The sequence below is a fragment of the Ipomoea nil genome, unplaced genomic scaffold (genome assembly GCF_001879475.1).
Source record: "Ipomoea nil cultivar Tokyo-kokei standard unplaced genomic scaffold, Asagao_1.1 scaffold1830, whole genome shotgun sequence".
NCBI classification, from domain to species: domain Eukaryota; kingdom Viridiplantae; phylum Streptophyta; class Magnoliopsida; order Solanales; family Convolvulaceae; genus Ipomoea; species Ipomoea nil.
Window position 1 is genome coordinate 181,840 of NW_017618258.1, and position 6,435 is coordinate 188,274.

Genomic DNA, 6,435 nt, shown 5'->3' on the forward strand with positions numbered 1-6,435 from the left:
GTCAACTTTGAGGTTAAAAGTGTAATTTCATAAGCTCCTTGATTATACAATAAATTATCCCTAAAATAAGACCGAATACGTTGCCGTTCTATTGTTTGTCTTCCTTTCCATTCTCGACTCCATTGCCACCAGCGACAACCGTGGTCTGCCAGAATTGAGCAAAGTAGAAAATAACGAATTTACTATCAAATCTGCTTAACTCCCAAAACTACCTCGATCCCACCAACCGTGGTCATTCTTGCAAGCCTTTCAAGCTTGAATGGATTGCTGTTGAGGGGTCAATGAATCTTCAATGTGAAATCCGATTTCACAGAGGAAATGAAAGGTTTACAATACAAGCACCTCAAGTGTCATGCATTTCAAAGCATTGAAGAGAGAGAAAATGGGCCTTATCAGATTGTGATGCGAGCAATGTCACACTAGTGCTCCCCATTTTCTTGATCATATCGCCTTTAATTTGCAGTTCTGGGCACCCCTGCCTTATTGACAAAACTTTAAAATTTTCTATGCTTTGTTGAAGAGACTCAAGCTTAGGACAACAATATATTTTATATGTGTAGATATTGGGGAAGAGTTAAGCTTGAAAGGCTTGTAGGCAGCATTGCCTACTAATAATCAATACTTCCAAAAGATTGAGGTTATGTAGTAATTTTTCTCACAATCGCATGCGAAACATTGGTGGAAGATAATGCGGTAGACAAGAAAGATGGTACCGACGATAATGTTGGAAGGGAAGCGCTGCCAAAGTTGTTTTGGCTATCTAAAGACGTCGAGCTTGATTGGTACAACAAGAACGCTTTTCAAGAGCGGAAGTAGTCAGCAAAGGGAATAAACTCAAAGTCGATTACAGCCCATCTGAATTGGAACCCAGGTTCGAATTCGAGCTCGCTTCGCTGCAGTTCAGGTTGATGAAAAAGCAAAAGATGAAAAACTTCTGGAAAACCCGTAGCAAATCAACCAATATTAATTGAAAGAAGATTTGTGTTTTTTTCTTGGGATGGTGCAGGGAGGCGACATAAGAAAGGACGGAGGCAATGGTGAAGAAGATAAGATTAGAAATTACGCTTTTGACCAAATAGTTGACGGGCTTTAAACGGAGGAATTGACGGAGGACCTAATTGGGTAAATTTTGAATAGTTAAGGATTTAATTGGGTTCAATCAATAGTCGAGGATCAATTTGTGAATTATGCTATAGTCGATGGACTATTTTGGGTATTTACTCTAATAATAATAATAATAATAATAATAATAATAATAATAATAATAATAATAATAATAATAATGATGATGGTTTTATTGGGTAAATTTTGAATAGTTAAGGATTTAATTGGGTTCAATCAATAGTCGAGGATCAATTTGTGAATTATGCTATAGTCGAGGAACTATTTTGGGTATTTACTCTAATAATAATGATGATGGTTTTATCGGGATCTTCTTCTTCTTCTTCTTCTTTTTCTTCTTTTTCTTCTATCATTTTAAATAAATATGTTGAAGCCACATCAGCTTGAAAGATCTAATCATCAAGTAATTTACTAGTTACCTGAAGGTAACCTACAAAATAGTCTAATTGCACTTTATTTATAAGTTTGAGGTTCTTATTAGAGCTTTTTGAAGTTGAAGGGTCTAATTGCACAAATCAGTATAGTTAGAGGGCTTATTTGACCCTTATCCTTTTATAATAATAGTGCACAAAAGTATTTGGAATGCCACAACGTTTTTTTTTTTTTTTTTTTTTTTTTTTTTACTTATTTCCACTAGCTTCCTATGGGAAGGCTAATTTTCATGAGATTAGAATCATCATATCCTTTGAATATAATTATCAGGAAAAATATTCAAATAAGCCCCTAAATTTTATACAAGAACACAATTAGATCCCTAATGTTCCAGAGACTAAAACCGATGACATGCAAATGAATGATCGTCAGTCACTTTTGAAGAAGGTGCATGACCACTTGGTCGCCTTTTTTAGTGGAGAAGACGACTAGCTAGTTATCTTCTCCGGTGGAGAAGGCAATGGTCGCCTTCGCCGTTGAAAAATGCAACTAGTATGCAAACGATCGAAGACTGTTTGTAATTCATTGGTTTTAGTTGCAGGAGCATCACTAAAGTCTTGTTGGAACACTAGTAACCAGTATATTACAGGTCAATAATTAGTTCTTAGGTTTCGATGCATAAAAATAATATGTTAATTTTTAATGGTTATAATATTCAACGGATTTGAATTTTGAGAGTTATTACGTAGAACCGAAATTTACCTAGCACACACTCTTGAGTTGTGTGCAAATTTTACTATGAACCTTTGATAAATGTTCATTTTTAATCTATTGGAGATTTATTTTTAATGTACTACAAATTCATTTTTATGTAGTATAACTAAAAGTGAACTTTCAATACACCAATGAATCCAATGATATAATGATTGCGAAGGGTAGCTATGGTTTCATCATCATCACTCAAAAAATAAATTTTGAATGGAAAAAGGTTCAAATTGCCCTCCTAAGTCAAGTGGATAGTGCAATTGGGTCCCTCTAAGTAAAAATAAATAAAAATTAAGATCCCCTAAACTTGTAAAATTGTTCACTTAAGTTCAAATTGACATATTTAACGGGTTATTTCTTCAAAAATTTGATACGTGTCTTTTTTAAATAATTTTTATTTAAAAAAAAATTAAAATTCAATTTATTAGAAATTAAGAAAATTTTTCTTTAAAAAAAAAAGAGATTACAGCACCGGGTGTCCCCGCCGAACAGCTGGTGCTGTCTAAGCATGACGGCCATGGCCATCTAGAACGAGGGCGGCAGCCATGGCCGTAGCCGTCGCCCTCGTTCCAGAGGTCCAGATCTGGAAGATGGATGGTCATGGTGTTTGAGAAGACAATGGCAGTCTGTCTTCCAGATCTGGAGCGAGGGCGGCGACCACGACCATGGCTGCCGCCCTCGTTCTAGACGACCACGGCCGTCATGCTTAAACAACACTGGCTTGGGTCCTCGCCGAATAGCCGGTGCTGTAATTTTTTTTTTCTATTTTTTTTTTAAAACTTTCTTATTTTTTTTTTAAAAAAAAATTCTTAATTTTTAATAAATAAATTTATTTTTTTTAAAAAAATAAAAACTAATTTAAAAAAAAAAAAAGACATGTGTCAACCTGCTAAATTGGTAACTTGGACTTAATTTAACAATTTACAAGTTTAGAGAAATTGAATGGAGTTTTTTTTACTTAAGGAATTCAATTGCACTATTCAATTGACTTAGGGGGTCAATTTGACCATTTTCTATTTTGAATTTAAGTAATTAAATCATAATTAAATATGGGAATAAGGGTCAAATAGGCCATCGAACTGCACATGATAATGCAATTAGGCCACTGAACTTAAAAAATCAACAATTGGGTCCCTAAACTAATCAATTTCAAACAATTCTTTCAATTTGTAGGTTTTCAACATGTCAACAGGTCATCCTCCCAAATTAATTATTTTTAAAAAATAAAATTTTAAAATTAATTATTTAAATTAAAAAAAAAAAACAGAAACTTTTTCGTCTCCGGCCGGTTTCTTCGTCTCCACAGCCGGAGACGAAGAAGGTTTCTTTGTCCTGTTGACCTGTCGGAAACCTTTGAATTGGAAGAATTGTTTGAAATTGGTTAGTTCAGGGATCTGTTGTTGATTTTTTGGGTTCAGTGGCCTAATTGCATTATCGTGTGCAGTTCAATGGTCTTTTTGACCATTATTCCTTCAATATGCGACTAAAATCCCAATAAATCAGCTATCAAACACCTTGTGATCACATGACATGTAGTGACTCCTTCATATGAGAGGTCATAAGCTCGAGTTTTAGTGGAGCGCGGTGTACTAATAGAGTCAGTAGTACAAAAAAAAAAAAAAAAAAAAAAAAAAAAAAAAAAAAAACAATAACCAATTAGCCCCCCCCCATGAGAAAGATGTTTCCCATAACCATATAAATGATATAATACCGCCACCATCAACTAAAATTCCACAATCTCTCTCCGCCCAAAAAGACCTTTTAATCACCATCTCCATTGCCTTTTACAGACAGAAAGCAGAATTAATACAAAGGGGAAAACAACAGAGAAAAGATCAGAGGTAGCAAAAACACAATGGACGATTGCAAGCCATTGGGTTTCTTGATTGGCCTGCCTTTTGCCTTCCTTTCATTGATCTTCTCTTTCGTCGGCGCCATCATCTGGGTCTTCGGGTCCGTCTCTTTCTCTCCTCTCCAATCTTCATATCATTTCTTTCTTGCATATGCATTTCAATTTATATATATATGTAAAATACAAACCCTAGTTCTGTATCTGATTCTGCCCATAGCATTAATTGGTAAAAGAATCCCTTTTTGGTATGTTTATAAACAATGTGGATTTCTATCTTCTTGGCAATTAATGCTGTAGAGCTTTCATTGTTCTCTTTCTTGGTTTTTGTTTAGAGCTTTCATGTATATAAGGTTTTAACCTTATGCTTTATATGGTAATTAATCTTATCCGAAATTGCAGTTCCATGTTGAAATTAATTACATTATGTTGCTGCTATTTGCAGCGTGTAGAAACTTGGCCGTTTGGAGCAAATCCGCTACTCCAAACCACCATTTACCAAACCATTTTTCAGTGTTTTGATTAAGTCAAACGCTGAAAATGATGGATCCGCCAATAACCAAATAAGTCCTTTGTGTGTGTGTGTTTTTTTTTTTTTTTTTTTTTTTTTTTTTTAATTTTTTATTTTTATCGGAACTGTTTTTTGAGTTAACACATGTACACAAAACCTTATAATCTAGTGGAAAACAATAAACTAGAAATACCCTCCATGCAAGGATTTCCTCAGTTCATATACCATCCATTTTCTTTGTTTTCTTTTAGTTCTTAATTTGTTTTCTTTCTCTAGTTTGTTTTCTTTGTTTAACTTTTCTTTTGAGTTGCTTGTGCCCATTTCTGTATTGCTAGCTCATGAGATAGTCATTCTAACAGTAATCACCGCGGAAACCTAAGATTTCTTACCATAAAAAGAAGTGATCAAAACTTAGTTTTTGGTTTGATGAAATAATGTATAATTTTTTATCAAAATTTTGACCATTTTAGGAATCTAGAAAAGTACTAGTTGAAACCTAATGATGTTGGTATAGCTCCTTCATATTGTATGGGGTGAGGTAGGGGAAGGGGGCAGCTGATCCTACTATCCCACTGTAGATATGCCCTCGTTCATACAGTTTCATGTAGTAAGATTGTCCTTATTCCTAAAAGGAGATAGCTTTGCAAGCTAACATGCAAAATATACTTTTTATATTTTTAATTTTTTTTTTTGAAATTGCAATGTGATGCAAGTTTGCAACAAGTACAAAATCTGACAAAATGATAGTTTTTGTATTTGTTTGTTTGTTTGTTTGTTTGTTTTTTTTAATTATTATTTTATAATTATTTTGTAGGAGTTGAAATTATAGGTATGTGAAAGCGGGATTCATTTTTAAAAGTTAGAATCATAGAAATGTAAAGTAAATAGTGAATGAATTGTAAATTTTATAATGTGAAAGTAAAACTTGATCACTTTTAAAAGTGGCAGAGTATTTTAAGATTAAAATAATCAATATGTACACAAACCCCCATTGTTTTCATTATGTATATATTTATACTTTTGGCTAACTAGTGCAATATAATTATGAATTTTTAGGTCAATTTTGAGCTGTTTTTGCCCATGTTGCATATGCTGTGTTGGGGTACTAAATTTGGCAGTAAGCCTTGTTCAGCTGCCTCTCACAATACTCGGATGGTTCATTGATCTCATTCCTTGCTGATCAGAATCACATCATTTTCATTTCATCTCTAACACCATATCTCCATTTCCAACTGCTCTATATATATTTATATGTATGTATACATACACAGCTTCTGTATATGTTAACACTCTAGCTTCTTGCAAGCTGTGTGGTATTACATCAAATTAAACATGTTTAGACAATTGCGGGTTACTGTTTTCTTAAAACGAAAATTAAATACAAATAATTGTATAACAGATGAATATATAGCGAATTACTTAATATATGAGCAAATAATGAATATTCTTAATTATCAAATAATCACATCAAACATCATATCTAAAGACAACCTCTAAAAATGTGTAAAACATTAGTGGATTTTCATTTTTATTTTTCACTTAAGCGGTTTGAACAAATTTTCAGCTTGCTCACATTAATTATGAATTATATTGTACAATTAAAAATTTGGTTCAATTGGTTTTAATTTGGCACGATTTAAAAAATTAATATTTAAATATCGTATGATAAATAATAGTATTAATGTCACTAGAGAGTTTAATCAAATTTTAGAAAGGGATAGGCATAGAGCAAACTTTATTGTGTGGACCATGATCCAAAAACGACGTTGTATCGGTATTGTTATATTATTTTATTTTTTTCACGAGACCTGCATTT

The 6,435-nt window shown here is 33.0% G+C and overlaps 1 long non-coding RNA gene across 1 annotated transcript; it reads left to right on the forward strand.

Annotated features, from left to right (window-relative positions):
* Window positions 1-3,983: 3,983 nt before the first annotated feature.
* On the forward strand, window positions 3,984-5,964 carry LOC109192696. The gene is made up of 2 exons (XR_002056143.1): window positions 3,984-4,212; window positions 5,676-5,964. It is a non-coding gene; the product is annotated as an uncharacterized LOC109192696 (long non-coding RNA).
* The last annotated feature ends 471 nt before the right edge of the window (window positions 5,965-6,435 follow it).